The 17,175-nt window shown below is 37.9% G+C and overlaps 1 protein-coding gene across 1 annotated transcript in view; it reads left to right on the top strand.

Annotated features, from left to right (window-relative positions):
- The first annotated feature begins 297 nt into the window (after positions 1-297).
- GPBP1 (GC-rich promoter binding protein 1) overlaps positions 298-17,175 on the top strand; it is a 98,174-nt gene continuing 81,296 nt past the window's right edge. The window contains exons 1-2 of the mRNA XM_074205013.1: positions 298-682; positions 1,329-2,286. The gene's annotated coding sequence lies outside the window, so the exon portion shown is untranslated. The remainder of the gene's footprint in view (positions 683-1,328; positions 2,287-17,175) is intronic.

The following is a 17,175-nucleotide window of genomic DNA, read 5'->3' as shown; positions in this document are numbered from 1 at the left end:
CGCCCGGGTGACGGCAGGGAGGACGCGCCTCCCCACCCCCCGCCCCTCCCGGCCGGCTCCGGGGCGGGAGCGGGGGAGGGGCTCCTCGGGGAGCGGCCGGGAATTCCCCCTTCCCCCCGAACCTTCCCGATTGTTCCCCGGCGTCACGTCGGCGGCGGGGGGTGATCCCCGGCTCCAGCTGCCGCTGACGTCACGGCGAGGAGCCGCCGCCCCCCGCGCGCCCCTCCGCAGGCCCCGCCCCGCCCCGCCCCCTTCCGCTTCCTCCAGTCGCCCGCGAAGGAGGGCGGAGCCTGCCGGCGGCCTCGGCGTCGACGGTTGCTTAGGCCCGAGCGTTCTCTTTGGAATCGGCGCTTTCCCGCTGCCCCGCCCACTCGGCTCCCTCCTTCGGCTCCTTCCACACCCTTTCTCCCACCTCCTCTCTCCTTCCTCGCCCCGCCCCTCCCTCTTCTTCCCCCTCCGCCTTCGCCACCACACTCGTTTCCTCCTCCATCGCCACCTTCCGCGATCTCGCGAGACTTGGCGCAGAACATTGCGGATCGGGCCGGCGCCATTTTGGGACTGAGTCTGACTGTGGGGGGAGGGAAAAGCGGCAAAAGGGGATTATTCAAAGTACCGAAAACCTCCTCCCGGGACCGAGCGCGGCGACACCCCCGGGCCAGGGGCACCTCCGGCGGGGCGGAAGGTAACGGCCCTCTCGGCGCCCCGCGCCGAGTCCCTTGGGGAGGGGGCGCCCGTCGGGGCCGGGCTTGCGTGTGTGTGTGTGTGGGGGGGGGGCGGCGGCGGGGAGGTGCGAGGCTGTCTGCGGGGGGAAGCCCGGGGGGCCCGGCCGGCGCCCCCTCCCCTCCGCGGCCCGGGGCTCCCCTCCCTCCCGGCGGGCCGCCGGCCGGGCTTCCCTTCCCCCACCCGGCGCGCTCGGCCCCTCCCCCTCCGCTCCCCTCCCCCGCCCGGCCGGGCCGGGGCCGCGGCGCTGCCCCCCGGCCCGTGTGCCCGCCCCGGCCCTGCCGCCTCGCCCCGGCGGCGGCATTCCTAAAATGAGAAAAGTTTGAGCTTTCCGAGCCCCGAGCTTCGGTGGGCAGCGCCGGGAGTCGGGGTGTGTGTGCCTGCATGTCACCGCCGCCCCTCCTCCAGTGTGGTAGCGTTTGTGCCCTCCCCGCCCCGGACAGCCTCCTCTTTGTGTCGGATTTGGGTTTAAACTGCAGCCTTTTCGCCCTCTGGTTGATTCTCGGCTCCCTAGTCCTCCTCTACGAGCTCGTGGAGAGTTGTTTTGAAACTTTTAACAGGTGATGTAAAATAATGAGATATGAAAACTTTTTTTTCCCTCCCTCTAGGTTATTTGTGTTAGGAAAAAAAAAACCAACCCTGGATATTTGGAGTGGCCATTGTTTGGAATTACGATGACTGGATGTTTTTGACCCAGAAGTTTATTGAGACTGGCAAGAAACAACTTGGAAGTGGATTGACAACAGTGAGCAATTTCACTGCTCCACCGCAGGAACACAGGCACTTCTTCAGTGTTTTGGTTCAGAATAAATCGTTTTAAGGGTTAAAGTAGTTCAGCTGGCAGCATTTTGCTGATTTTCCTTTTTTTTTTTTTTTTAGTTAATGTTCCCAAGCCAGAGCTGTAAGATATGTTTGATCTGTCTACTGAATAGTTTGAACAGTTTCAAAATACTGTTTGAACATTGCTGAAGTTTCATGGCAGATATTTTTACCTTTATTATAAATTTTAGGTATTTTGATGTCCACCCTTTTCACTTTGCCATGCATCATCTTTTCTAAATGAAGAGATAATAGAATCCAGAGGTTTTTTTTTCTTGTATCTTTTATTTAAGTGTAAATATATTTTCTAAAATGTTGCCCTTAACCAGCAATATGGTGGTGTTGAGATAGCTATTTGTCTCTGTATATGCTGATGCTTAGGAATGCTCTTCACTTTAGATGTGAAATCTGCTTTTTGTTTTTTGTTTTTTGTGTTATAAAACGGATATTTCATCTGGAGTGGATGCTTATGACAGTGACATGTACACCAGATAATAAAGACAAAAGGTTTCAGAAGATTTTACAATCTTAAATCCAAGACTAATTCTGGAAATAGCCATATGAATAATTTAAAACAAAAGGATGGGTAGCTGACTTGAAGTAGCTCTATGTCAGATAGCCACAGGTCAGATACCTTCAAGGAACTTGGATATTATTTCAAAAGGATACAAAATAAACAAAACTGGAAAGAGTGAAGATTCCAGAGAGAAAACTTAACACCTTCCTGTGCAGTCCTGTTGGATTTTTGTAAGTATTAATGTCTTGTGTAAATCTGCATTCCTTTCAGTAAACTGTGATGATAGTAAATTTTATCTTGCACTGTTAGAAGATTTTCAATTTCCATCACCAAAACTGTTTTCTGAGAATAAAACCATTTTATCTATATCAGGAATAGTTTCCCCACCTCTGACACCTTTAAAAATTGAAGGAAATTTCTGTTAGAGGAGATACATTTATAAAAGGGACTTTCTGAGTAGTGAACGTTTTGGAATTCAGTCTATATATGGTGTTTATCTTTTGGTTTCATGTAATGTTTTCCACCAGTTCACTTGTGAAACTTTCTTAATATCCACTTTTTTCTAAACTGAGAAAGTGGGAATATATGTATACCTCAGTTCAAATTTAGATGTGTCATAACATAAACAGCCTCTCAACCTTTTACTTTAGATTAATTAAGGTTAATTTTTAATAAGTTTTTAGCTTAACAAATCTAACAATTTAAACACATGGCTTATTTTTTGCTTAGAAAGTAAAATATATGAAACAATTCATTATATTTATTCTGATGGATATTTCAGATAGAGTTCTCTACATCTATCTATATATATAGATGTTCTCTACATTTATATATATATAGTTCTCTACATCTATATATATAGTTCTCTACACATATATATATAGTTCTCTACATATATATATATATATATATATAAATCTAGAGAGAAATTAAGGACCAATCTCCCTGGAAAGTTGTTTTAAGTTTTAGAAAAAAATGTTAGGGTACATAGAGCCTATTGTGTTCCCCTCCAAGTTGATGCTGACTGAACTTTTTTTAAAAATTGGATTTAATTGTTAAAAAGAATGAGCCCTTTGGAAACAATTTAGCTATACTTAAGTTTTTTATGATTGAGTAGTGTGAATGAATGTGTCACACACTAAATTAGCATCTACCTTTCAGAGAATTAATGGAATACCACCAACCTAGAGGCCTGACATTTCTTGGAGCTTTAAAGAATTCTGATGCACAGTTTTTTGTAATGATTTACAATTTTCTTGCTTTGAGTCCACATTTTGTGGACAGATTCTTGTGTCACTTAGTTTTAATTTAGTTTTATTACATTTCTTTCCTTTAAAAGGTAATTGAATAATTTAAAATACCTTCATTTATTACTGCAATAATGTTAATTATGACAAGACAGATATTCAGATACTTTCCAAATATTTGTCCTCTGTTTTTTATTTTTTAATTCCCCTAGCTAGATATCTTTTTCCCCCAGAAAAAGTTAGAATTCAGAATTTGTTTTTAGACACTTAGAAGTCAAAAAGAATTATTTTCCAATTTCTTGCTTTGAAAATAAAAACCTTTTTTTCCACCCTCAATCTTTTTTTTCATAAAGTTTTATTGACACCTTTTTTTTTTATCAGTCGGTTTCTAGATACTACCTTTTTCCTCCACCCCACCATTGTTGAGTCTTTTCTTGTAATACAGAAAAATCACTTGGGCAAAACCAGCCTCCCTAGGACATTAGTCTACTTGTGTATGAAATAATATACACTCAGCTGTTCCCCATGTCCCCAAAGAAAGGAGGATAGGAAACTTGATTTTTCTTCTTTCCTCCTCTGCCAGCATAGATTTAGGTAATACATGTTTTCTTTCTAGAAATCATGTGCAACCTCTTTAGGGTGATTGATTTCCATTTTTCCTTATTTATTATTAGCTTTTACAAGCCAATAAATAGCTGCTATTGTGAAGCATTAAGAATTAGATTTTTAGTGAGAATACTGCCTACTGGATACTGTTTTAGTTGGTGCACACGTTTATTTTCTAGAAAGTTATTAAACGTGTCCACTTCAAATGATAATTTAAATGATTTTAGGTATGATATTGGATTTCTTCTGAAAAGGTGAATTTTTTTGGTAGTTATTTTTGCTACTTTCATTGTTCTTTGGATGTCTTTAAGTAAGGGCTTATCACCAGCAAGTGTTGATAGATAATGTAAGGACAGTTCTCAGGCAGTTTGGATTATCTGCCTTTTGAGTTTTGATTGAAATTTTGTGTTCTAACAGAATAACCTCCTGGGAAGCGGCTAGGAAAGAACAGATCTGAAATACTGGAGAGGAGAGAGTATTCAAAAGGAAAGGGAGTAATCAACCATGGCTAAAGGTGCTGAAAGGAAGATTGAGGACTAATCAAAGGACACTGGATTTAGCAATTAAGAAGTCAACATTATCCTTTGATTTTAGGTAGAGTGGTAGAGATCTAAAAGGTAGCTAACAAAAATTTCGCTGAGTAAGAATTTAGCAATAAAGAGGAGAGTAAAGATGATCAAAGTTTTGAGTATGTGGTAAAATGAAGGCAAGTTTTGTTTGTTTATATGCATTCAGGAGAAGTGTGAATGTTTGTAGACAGCCTGGGAAGGAGCTAACAGAAGCTAAAAGTGGGTTAGCTAGTAAAGGGCCATCTCTAATACCGGAATTAATTTAGTAGGAGGAAGAATTGAGGGGAACTCATTGGAAAGTTTCCACATACTATTTGAAAGAATTAAAAACGTTTCAATGTTCTTTCTCCCTACCCTCCTTTCAAGTTGAAGGCCTCAGAAATTCTTGGTTTGGAGCTTTTTTTTTTTTAATGTCATGCTGGAAGGCATTGGTAATTTATTTACCTGTTAAATTTGTAGATTAGACAAAGTGAGAGTTATAGCTAATCATTTGGATGACAGGATGCAAAAAAATCTCAATTCATTAGAATATAGAATGAATCTAGTAAAATGAAAGTGATTCTAAATGTGGAATGGACTGCTTAAGGAAATATTGAGTGTTCCTCCTCTCACTAGAGGCCTTCAGTGACTGGCTGGATTACTTGTTGAAAATTGTTTTCGGGAGATGCCCCTACAGGTATGGGTTGAACTGGATGGTTTCTGAGTTCTTTGGGGCTTTTGATTTTTTTTGTTTCTTTAGAAGTGAGTGGTTGCTTAGGATTATTTTTGAGGTCAAAATTTTTTTTTCTTGTGGAAACTTTTGGTGAGGAAACTTCTGCAAGTTCAGATTGGCAATTGTCTTGAAATTTAAGGATCTTAGTTGTCTGGGTCACTGAGAAGTGTTAGAGGAAGACCTGAAACCTAGGGTTACAGATTCCTAAGTCATCCAATGACTATTCACTGACCTCCCTCGAATTTTTATCATTGAATATTCAAGAATTTGAGCCAGATTCCTCCACTTAAATTTATCATGATTAGTGTTTTTAAAAAATATTTTTTATGTATAATCATCACTTTAAAATGGTTGAGTATTTAGCCTTGAGGTCCCATGAGCCCTCCAGGCAAATTGCTTTTGGTCCACAAATAAATACACTGTCTGACACTTTTCTTTAATCTCCATATTTCTTATTTTATTCTTTTTCTTTATCTTTAATACTGATTGCTTATTAAATGGTTTGTTGACTCCTTTATTTACTCTGTGAATCCTACATATATCACTGATCTAAAGCTGAAAGGTATCTTAATGGTCAGTGTAACTTTTGCCCTTGTTTTTGTCATTGCTCAGTCATTTCAATTTTGTCTGACTGTTGTGACCCCATTTGGTATTTTCTTGGCAAAGATGCAGTAGTTGCCATTCCTTACTCCAACTCATTTTATAGATGATGAAATTGAGGCAAATAGGATTAAATGACTTGTGCAGGGTCATAACACAACTAGGAGGCATCTGAATCTGAATTTTAATTTAGGTCGTTCTGACTCCTGACTTGACCCTACTGTGCAGTCTAGCTGCCCGTCCTTTTCCAGATTAATTAGAAGTGAAGTGACTTGCCTAGAATCACACAGGTAGGTAAGCAGCAGAGCCTGGGTTAAAACTCAGCTTTTGTGATTTTCATTATAGTTACTACCAATACCAAAGGAATTTTTCTATTTGTTTGCAGCAATTTTTTTTTAGGGAGAAGGGGACTCAAACCAAAGAGGAAAATGAAGGGGGTTTTTGAGGCTATATATTATTTTTTACTTTTAACAAGATGGAGAGTTGAATATATGATTATTAGATTTATGTTCTCTTTTTTTTTTTACCCTGAAGAACTGAAATAAAATTTGTATCTTTCAGGTATAACCTAAAATTTAGGGTGGTAAGGCACAAGGTAATAGGTAGAGGATAAAAAAAATTAGGCATACAGAAGAGAAGGATTTGAAAAAATGGAACTAGATAGGAAAAAAAATGGGAGGGGGGGGGAAGGCAGTAGAGTTATATATTCAGTGCTATCTGGGTCTGTGGTCCCAGATGAAAACTAATTCTTTTGTCTCAATTCAGTTGCACAAACATTAAGACTTGTTATTTACAAGGCACAGTGTTAGGTACTGGGGGGAAAATTGACAGTCAATATCCTCAAAGAGGCTAGAGAGAGAGAGAGAGTCCGGAGAGGAAAGAAAAGAAGAAAATGATTTGTACACAGATGAGTATAATAATACAAAATTGGTTGTCATGGAAGAAAGGTGAGATCCAAACCAAGTGTGATAGAAAATTGTGAGAATGGGGAGAAGTTGGGGAATCAGCAGGCTGAATTTGGAATCATAGAACCTGGGTTAGGTACTGGCCTTCCTTTGAAGAATTTGAATTAGAGGATATTTAAAGATCCCTTCTAGATCCATCCTATAGCTCCTTTGTATAAATAATCTCTTGGTAAATATTTACTTTTTTTTATTTCAGTGCTTAATGTAATGCTCTGCCCTGAAGGTGGCTCATCATATAGTGAAGAGAGCTGTGGCCTGATTTTTTTTTTTTACAAGATTTGGGTTCTGTTCCGGGTTTTGTCACAATTTAGCTTTATGACATGAGATGTATTGATTAACCCCTTTTGGTCTTATGGTTGGCCTAATGCAGTTCTTAAGTTTTTTTGTTTTTCTTCTAATGTCATGGAGCTCTAGCATTGTAGTGAATTTGTGGATTCCTTCTCATGTCTTTTTTTTTAAAGGTATAAACTTAAAAAGGAACGAAAGGCTAGTGAAAATAAAAATTTTTTCCCATCCAGGGTCACAGTACCTACAAAATGTATCTGAAGAAGAATTTATGTATCCCAGGTTAAGAACTACAAGCTTAGGGGCGGCTAGGTAATGGATAGAGCACAGGCCTTGGAGTCTCAGACACTTAATAATTACCTAGCTGTGTGGCCTTGGGCAAGCCACTTAACCCCATTTGCCTTGCAAAAACCTTTAAAAAAAAAAAGAACTCCAAGCTTAAAGAATCTCAATGGTCACTTAGCTTTAAAATTCCTTTCAGTCTAGGTGTAGACATTTTTTGACTATGGCAGTTATAAGTGCCTAACAAGTTATTAATTAAAACTCCATGTATGCTGTGTAGGAAGGGCAGGCTAAAGCTACCTTCTTGTTTACTCTTGAGACCAAATTTTGCTGTTCAGGAAGGTAATTCTGCCTCCCTATCAATATGTCACTAAGCTTTTATTTTTTGCCTTCTACAAAACAATTTGCTAATAACTCTTGTTTCCTCTTTAGAACATTCACTTTAGGTTCTTGGTCTCCAGTCATCTTTCTGTTATTAAGTCTGGTTACTTTTGGTTTTTCTCCTTTATAGTTTTGTGATCGAAGTTTTCTTTGTTCTGGTTTCTCTGTTCATTTAAAAAGACTTTAAAAACATAATCTTAGCAAAAGTATAACTTTTTTCCCAATCCTGTTCAAATAATACTTTACCTTAGAGTGCATTTCCTTTGTAAAAAAATCAATTAGAACATACTAGTCCAAGCAGGTTTTCATCTTGTCTCCCAAGGAGATAGCAAATGAATGGATTCTGTACTCTCCTCTGGCTGTCCTCCCCACCCCCTCCCCCTCCCCCATCCACAAATGCAGTGCTATAGAAATGTTCTGTATTAATGAATGACTATTTACAAAATGGATTAATTCATGTTCATGACCTTCTGTGCAGTGTTTGATATGAGAAAAGTAAGACTATTAAAAATCTCCATGAAGAAATGTGACCTTTGCTATGAATTTGGAAAGGTCTGCCTCTAATTTGTCCAGCAATGCAATTGTATTGTTTTTAACTATAACTTGCCCCTCTTTTTTTTTTTTTTAAACACTGAATCATTATAACTTTATTATTGTGTACCATTCACATGATTTGGTCTTATATTAAATAGCTCCTTAACTTTGTGAGCATCTCATTGAATGTTGCAATTTTCCTTTATAGAAGAAAGTATCCTGAAGGTTTATTAATGCAAAACAAATTCTCTGTTAGGCAGTAAATACTACTTAAAGAAAATTTTCTTGAAGTATCATATTGTCAGTATTTCTTGAGTTCTTCGTAATTGCCTCAATAGTAGTAGTCAGACTACAATGTGGAAACTCTTGAAATGACTGTAAAGGAAGGAGAGAAGGGAAGGGAAACTGTTATTTTCCTGCTGTGTATCAGGCATAGTGCTAAGTATTTTACAAAGCTTATCCCCTCTGTTGATCCTCACAACTTCTCTGTTCTCCAGGTGTTCTTATAAAAACTGAAAACTGAAGTAGATAGAGGTTAAGTGCTAGGCCTCCATGGATAGTTAGTGCCTGAGGCATGATTTGAATTCTGATCATCCTACTTCAGGACTAGTATTCTATCTCCTCTAACATGAACTTGTTCATTTTTTTTTTTTGTCAGGGTACTGAGGAGAAAAAAATTAGGATTAGAGGCTTTTGTGCTTCATGAAAAATAAAGTCAGCATATTTCTCTTTTATTAGTAGAAAGAAAGAAAAGATTTGAAGGGAACATGTTAGTGTAACTCAGCTTTGGTGGGTGACTTCTGTTTTTACATATATGTAATATAGCATTTTAAAAGCTCTGTGGCATATGCAATTTACCTGTTAAAAAACTTATCCATAGAACTACTAATCAGAAAAAACCTTGATCTTTTGTCCAAGAAACTATAAGAGTTTTATATTCGTAATTTGTATTTGCCTGAGTTACACAGGGCTGAAGGATTTTTCTCATTTTCCTAAAACTTTTAAATGGAAAATGGAGTGTTAGGGGAAGCACTGTTTCTGAAGCAGAAAATGGAATAAAGCAGTTTTTTGTGAACATAGTAGTTTCCTTGCACCATCCCTGGAGTTGGTTAGCAGGATCTGGGTTCAAATGTCGACTTAGTGGCTTGACATTTACTAGCTATGTAACCTTGGGCAAGTCACTTAACCCCGATTGCCTCACATCTACGGCCATCTCCATTGGCCCAGATTCATATCTGCTCTCTGAACCCAGGTGGCTCTGGAGGAGAGAATGAGGCTGGTGACTTAGCACTACACAAAATCATCAAATGCAATTCACTTGTTTATCATGGCTTACCTCTCTAGAGGAAAGTGTAATGGATTTGGAGTAAAGAGGGTCTAGGTTGGAATTACCCTGGTTCAGTTAATGTTTGTGATATTCGGCAAGTCACTTCTTTTAGGTCGTACTTCTAATACTACCCCTTTATAGGGGAAAAAGTAAGACCAAAAAAGAAATGGATGGCATGCTCATAATCACAACCTTGAGAGTATTTAACTTTACTTGGTTCTTCCCCCTTTTGAGGAAAATGAGATCTAAAAGAATGACTTTACATAAGGCCCTATAGCTAGTAAGTAGAAGCACTAGGATTTGTAAGACAGTCTTACCATCAAACCAGATCTCTCTTTTGTGCTCATATGGCAATTAGTAGGTAAGTATATATTTTTTTTAGGTGGGATTCCCTGAAACACTGAAAATTCCGTTTTCCTGTGTTTATTGATTGAGAGGTAAAAATTCCACCATAATCTCCAAATAGTTATCTATCCAAGCCAAATAAGTATATAGGCAACCTGGCTCAATCTTTCTTTTGTTTTTTGATGAAGGTTTAGAAGTGGGTTTTTCTAGGTGGTCTTAACTATACTGTGGAAATACTACATAACATAGATAGCTTATAAAGGGGAAGGTAGTTCTCTCCCTTAAAAATCAACCTTTTAAAGGGTTTCTGCTATAATTAGGCAGTCTTAAACTATCTTTTTCCAATCCATAAATATCAAATAGGATGTGTGAACCTATAAAAATTCTAGGTAAATCTAATTAATTAAAAAGTTTTCATATCAACACACATCAAGCTGTTTAAAAGTAGTCTAAAAATGTATGTTTGGGGAAGGAAGTGTACAACAGGAACATAGTTTGGGGGTTGGATGAAGGAGGTTTTATGCCTAAAGGATAAGTTTTTGCAATTCAGTCCTTTTTTTTTTAATTTAGATTTTTCAAGGCAATGGGGGTTAAGTGGCTTGCCCAAGGCCACACAGCTAGGCAATTACTAAGTGTCTGAGGCTGGATTTGAACTCAGGTACTCCAGGGCCAGTACTCTATCCACTGCGCCACCTAGGCGCCCCTCAATTCTTTTTCAAAAAACAGATTGTCTCACAGATTTCACTGTGACCTTCAGATAAAACTGTTTGCTAAGAAGTTAAGTAAAATAAAGGCATAAAGGCATTTTTTTGGACCATGTAAGATATAATTATTCAAATAAAAAAAGTGATCTAAAGCATTAAATTTGAGATCAGCTGCCCCACCCTGTCAGGGGCTCTTTTTAGCTTTTGAGTATTTTCTTACCCAGTTTTCTTATTCCTAAGATTTTTTTTCCTAGGCAACTTATGCTTTTACTTCTTCTGCAGCCTTGTGCTTCTGACCCTATTTCTTCAATTATAAAATGAGAAGATTGAACTAGATGACTTCTGAGTTCACTTCCAACTTTAAATCTTATGATTCAAAGAAATTTTTTTTTGTTTTTTTAGTTTTTCTTTTTTTTTTTGCAAGGCAATGGGGTTAAGTGACTTGCCCAAGACCACACAACTAGGTAATTATTAAGTGTCTGAGGCCGGATTTGAACTTTGGTATTCCTGACTCCAGGGCCCATGCTCTATCCACTGCGCCACCTAGCTGCCCCCCTCAAATAAATTTTCTAAGAGAATTATTATTTCATTGCACAGGTTGGGTTATGTATAGGTATGTGTACACATACACACACACACACACACACACACACACACACACACACACACACAGATAAACACATTAGAAAAAGAAACTGCCAGATACCAGAGGGGTCTGTGACACATAAAAGGTTAAGAACTCCTGCCATAGTCTGACACACCAAATGTCACTCTCTAAAGCCCAAAACAAAAGGAATCATGTGCAACTTGTCACTGAATATTCATGATTACTATAAAGACCAGACTGGCAAGGGAAGAAAATTAGCCTGTGAATCAAGGTTATTTATATCTTTATGGGTGTTATTTTTATATTGTATGTTTGTGTTTTTTTATATTATACATGTAGCTTGAGGGTTTGCTTTTGACAGCTGCTATACCTGTTATTTCTTCCATTTTTAATTTTGCAGTTCTCAGCATTAGGGCAAAGTGAAGAGCATTGAAGAGTTGCTCTGAAATTGTTCCAAAAGAAACCTGAAATTTTTCCTTTGAAAAATTTCTTTGGTGTAATGTAATTCAGTGCCAAAATTAATTTGGTGCATAAAATATTTTCTTTAGAGGATTTTTCCTCATACTGAGACCCTCTTCTATCTATACTTTCTGAATGAAATTATATAGAGAAAATGAAGACTTAGCAAATCCATATATCTAACCTTAATAATTTTTCCTGAACCAATCCTTCAGCAAACACCTGCTTATTGGACATCTTCACCTGAATGTCCCATTGACATCTGAAACTCATGTTCAAAAGGAACATTCTCCCCCTTCCCCCCATTCTTCCAAACTTTTCCATTTATGTTGACAGCAGTATCCTTTTACTTAGATTGCTAATATTGAAATCAAGACTCTTCATTTTGTTTTACCCATCATATTTATCACTTAACAAATTTTAACAACTTTTATCTCCAAACAATCTTTTCCATCTAATCTGTTCTTTCTGTTCCCATAACTACCATTCTGGTTGAGGCCTTAAGCACTTTAAAATGCTGTTTTAATCACCCAAAATCTGTCTTCCACCGCAATCTTAATGAAATCCCAAGAAAACCAAAACTTATTACAAACATGTATAATCAATTAAAACAAATTTCCACATTGGTCTATGCTAAAAAATTATTTCATTTTGCATTCTGAATCTTTAGCTCTGTCATCAGGTGGGTAGCATGTTCATCATCAGACCTTTGGAATCATGATTGGACATTGCACTGTTTAAGAAAGCAGCACAATGCAATTCCGTCGTATTCATATGCCATAACTTATTCCTAATTTATAGACAACCTCTTGGATTTCCTTTTCTTTGTCATCTCAGAGAACTATAAATATTTTGTGCACTGTTAAAGAAGTTTGTTTTGCTTAGGACTAATCCATTTCTCATATTCCCTCTCTCCCCTTGCTTCCTTTTCCTTTATTTCCCTTTTGAGTGAAATTAATTTCTTTTCCTGTTTATGGTTCTGTGCGTGTGTGTGTGTGAGAGAGAGCGAGAGCACGGGTACGAGAGTGAGTGTGAGCATGGGCCAGAACCTGGGAGAGTGCCCTTGCAGTTCAAATAATAAGAACTAGGTTTAAGTGTTAGTCACTCCCCACCCCTCTACCCTCCTTGTTCCTAGAGTCTATTTTCTCATAATGATTCAATGAGATAAGTTTTCCTAACTTTACTTTCCTTCCATTCTCCCCGAGTATTCTTTCCTTACCTTTCTGTTCTTAAGATCACCAAGACCTAAACAGAACCACTCCTAGACCTTGTCTAATTGCACACCCTCTAAGACTTCTGATGATAGGATTCCTAGGAAGCCACATTTATTATCTCCCAGTATTTGAATGTAAGCCTTTTGTCTTTGTTTTATCCTTTATCATTATTCATGCCTGTTTATTCTTTTTCTGTATCTTTTCATTTATCTTTGAACTTCAAAGTTTTTATGCAACTTCATCAGGAATGCTTGGAAAGTTCCAATTACCCCTTCTTCCCCCCAACATTACACTCATTTTGCTTGGGTAAGTTATTCTTTGCTGTAAGCTTATGTAATCTTTGCCTTCTCAAATATCATATTCTAAGTTCTCCACTTCTTTATGGGTGGTGACTACTAAATTATAGGTGATCCTGGCTGTGGTTTATCAGTCCTTGAATTCTTTCTTTCAGGATGCTTGCAGTATTTTATCTTTGACCTCGAAATTTTGCCTGTGCTGTTTATTCCTGGGAGTTTTCATTTGGGGATTTTTTTTGGGGGGGGGGAATGATAAGTGGATTTTTTATGTCTACTTTGCTCTCTGATTCTTAGAGATCTGTACAATTTTTAGGAGGTAGGGTTGGGGCAATGAAGTTAAGTGCCCTCCTCAAGCCTAGTAAGTATCAAGTGTCTGAGGTTGGTTTTGAATAAGGCCCCCTGACATCAGGGTCATTGCTCTATCCCCTATGCCACCCACTTGCCTCCTGGACAATTTTCTCAACATTTCTTGGAATAGAATGTCTGCACCCTTTCTCTTGGTCATGTGGTTCAGATAGTCCAATGATTCTTAAATTTTTTCTTCTGTTATTTCTGTGAAATACCTCCCATTTTTATATATTTTTTCAGCCTTTTGACTTTAAATTTGTTTTAATATTTCTTATTGCCTTGTGGAATCATTGGTTCCTCTTCAAAATTCCTTTTGAGTTTTTGGGAGTTTGTTGTTTGGCTAAGTTTTTTCCTCTTAAGCCAAGCTGTCAATTTCCTTTCCAATTCTTCCTGATTCAGCCCCATCAGTGTACTGGATCTCTTTGTTGGTTTAGAATTCTAGAATTGCAGCCTCCCCTTCAGTTTTGGGAGGCTGGGCTAGATAATGAAGATTAGATCCCTCTTGGTTCATGGAGTCTGAGCCACACTGTAGCTATTGATGCTAAGTTTTTAACTTTTTTCTTTTTCTTTTCTCATTATACCGACCAGGACCCACCATTCCTTCTGTAAGGTTCTGTGTCTGAGACCTGAAATTGGGTAATGGACAACAGAACTGCCAATTTGCACCTTCTGTTGACTTAATATTGGTATGTTACTATAGGGCATTCCACCTTCTGCATACATGCCTTTGTAGCAGATCTCCCTCATGCCTGGAATGTATTCCTTATGTTTACCTCTTGAAATTCTTAGCTTCTGTGATAGCTTAGTTTACATGTTACTTCAGGAAAACTTTCAGTTCTCCAAGTTTTGGAAATTCTCTTTTTCAAATTACTTTTTATTTATCTGCTCATATGTTTTATTACCCAATAGAATGTAAATTTCTTTAGGTCAGGGAAACTTTGTCACCTTTTTTTCTGTCTTTGTATCCTTAGATCTTAGAACTTTACCTTTAACATTATCATTTGCAAAACCTACCCACACGTTAACTCATTAGACAAATATGCAACACTTTGCTCCTGTCTTGAACTCTATAGAGAGGAATAAAGTGATATGTCTTACATGTGTCAGGACCAGGATTTATCATTATCATTAATCAGAAATCACTACCTTTTAATGTTTTCATTTAGGGTATTGGGGTCATCCTTTTGGTTCTTCTGACTTCATTTTGTATTAGTTCATATGAGTCATCTCATGCTTCTGAATTTCTCCTCATTTCTTAAAATGCATTAATAAGTATAATATATTTTTAAGTTCAGTTCTTTAATCTATGCATACCCACTTTTTATAGTTTTTTTTTTTTACTACCACAGAAAGAGCTGCTATGAATATTTTGGTATAAATGGGAGAAATTTATAAGGTCATTTTCTTTATGTCTTTAACCACCTGAGACTATGTGGGCATAGTGGGATTTCTGGGTCAAAGAATTTGAACTGTTGAATGACACTTTATACCTAATTTCAAATTTGTTTTCCAGTAGACTTGGACTATTTCAAAACTCTACCAATAGCACATTAACATACCTGATTTTCATTTATCTGCTTTTTTTTTTCCTGGATATGGGGTAAAATCTCAGAATTGTTTTCTTATTGATATATGGAACATGATTTCACATGGTATTTGTTAGTTTGCCATTCTTCCTTTGAAATTTATATCCTTTGATTACTTGCCTATTTAAGAATTTCTATTATGTTTGTCAATTCTTTATATATCTTGCGTTTCTGACCCTTTTCCGAGAGATTTGTTAGAATTTCTCCCCGTCTTGTTATTCTAGCTGTATTATCTTGGCAGAAGGTTTTATTGTTTTGTTTTTTAAATACCGTATAGTTGAAATGGTGCGTTTTATCTTTCATAATATCTCTCTGGTCTTTGGTTTGGTTGATAATTTTCTCCCATAGTTTTGAAAACATTCTTTTTTCAGTTTTCTTAACACTTAACCAACTATAGTATCTGCATCATGCATAGATTTGTTTGGATTTGACAGTCAATACATTAATCTTTTTGATCTTTTTACTTTATTTTTGGCATTTCTTACTGTTTTCAAGTTGGAGAGAATTGAGTTTGACAAGAACTTTGGATTTGACCATCCTCCTGGAAGTTAGATGACAGTTATAGTTGGCATTTTCTTCCCTCAATTATGATATGTCTGAACAGGTATATCCTATCTTATTGGTGTTTCAGGCAGGATGTCTAGGTGGTGGAAAAACTTGCCATCTCCAAGTCTATCCATTCCCTTGGCTTACATTTTGAATGAGATGGGAGTCATCAATACCCTTTTTTTCTGATGAGATCTTCACTATCTTCTCTTCTTGGAGTCCTCCTGAGCTTGTCTTGTGACCTTCTACTATAACTAATTGCTTCTAGCCTCATCTTCCAAACCTCCTCATATGTTCATTAGATGAACTTTCTTTTATGTATTATTTCCTCTAATTAGTGTGTGCTATTGGAAAATGGTTTTTTTCCTGTTTGTTTCCTCTGCCTTCAGCACATAATATGTCTTTAAGTCTTTTGAGTAGATTACTTATTCATTCTTGGCCTTTTGGGGAAATTTGTAGTGGAATTTGTTCAAAGCAAATCTTTTAATTCATTAAAAATATTTTATATTTGTCATAGAGGCAATAGGAAGCAAGTGTAGTTGATTGAGAGGGAGAGTTGTGTGGGTCATGCTTGCCTTTAAGGAAAATTGCTTTGACTTTAGTTTGTAGGATAGGGAGTGGTGAGAGATATGGGGTAGGGAGATCTGTCAGAAGACCTTTGCAGTAAGGTGACTTGAACTAAGGTGGTGGCTACCTTGAGTGGAGGAAGGGGGGATGGTTGTGAGAGAAAATGAAGGATAATGCCAAGCTTATGAATGTGGGAGACTGGAAGCTGCTTGAGCCTTTGACAGAAGTAGATTAGTTTGAAAGAGGGGAGGATTTAGGGTAAAAGATAATTCAATTTTTGGACATGGGAAGAGTTAATATTTCTCTTGGACATCCAGTTTCAAATGACATAGTTGATAAAAAGCAAGATTGAAGCCCAGGGGAAAGATTAGAGCTGAATGTATCTATAGATCTAGAGGGTCTTTTGAGTTGAGATAGTTAAATTTGGAAACTTATGAGGTCATTGAGAGTGTAGAGCTAGAAGTTAATGAGAATTTAGATTTGAACCATGAGAGGAGGGATAGGTAGGAGGGTGACCCAGGAGAGAATAGTACTGCAAATAGCCATATAGGAGAATGTATCCAGGAGGAGAGAGAGAGAGGGTGATGAGCAGGATCAGGGTTAAATGCAGCAGATAGGTGGAGGAGAATGAGGACTGGGGCAAATCATCTGACTAGGCAAAGAAAGGTTATTAATACCTTGGGAGACAGTAATTCGGCTGAGCAATGAGGTTGGAAGTCATTATAGTAAAGGAATGAGTAGTGATTGGAGAGGAAGTAGGGGCAATGAATGCAGACCACTTTTTAATAAGTTTGTATGAGAAAGAGGAGTCAGTCAGTAAACATTTTCAAGTCCCTACTGTGTGCCACAATTTAGTGGGGAAGAAGAAGAAAAGCAAAGAAGTACAAACAAGCTATATACAGGATAGATAGGAAATAAGAGAGAGCATTAATTAGGAGG

This window comes from Macrotis lagotis, chromosome X, assembly GCF_037893015.1.
Source record: "Macrotis lagotis isolate mMagLag1 chromosome X, bilby.v1.9.chrom.fasta, whole genome shotgun sequence".
Lineage (NCBI taxonomy): Eukaryota > Metazoa > Chordata > Mammalia > Peramelemorphia > Peramelidae > Macrotis > Macrotis lagotis.
Note: the sequence above shows the minus strand (reverse complement) of the source record. Positions and strands in the feature narration are given on the sequence as shown.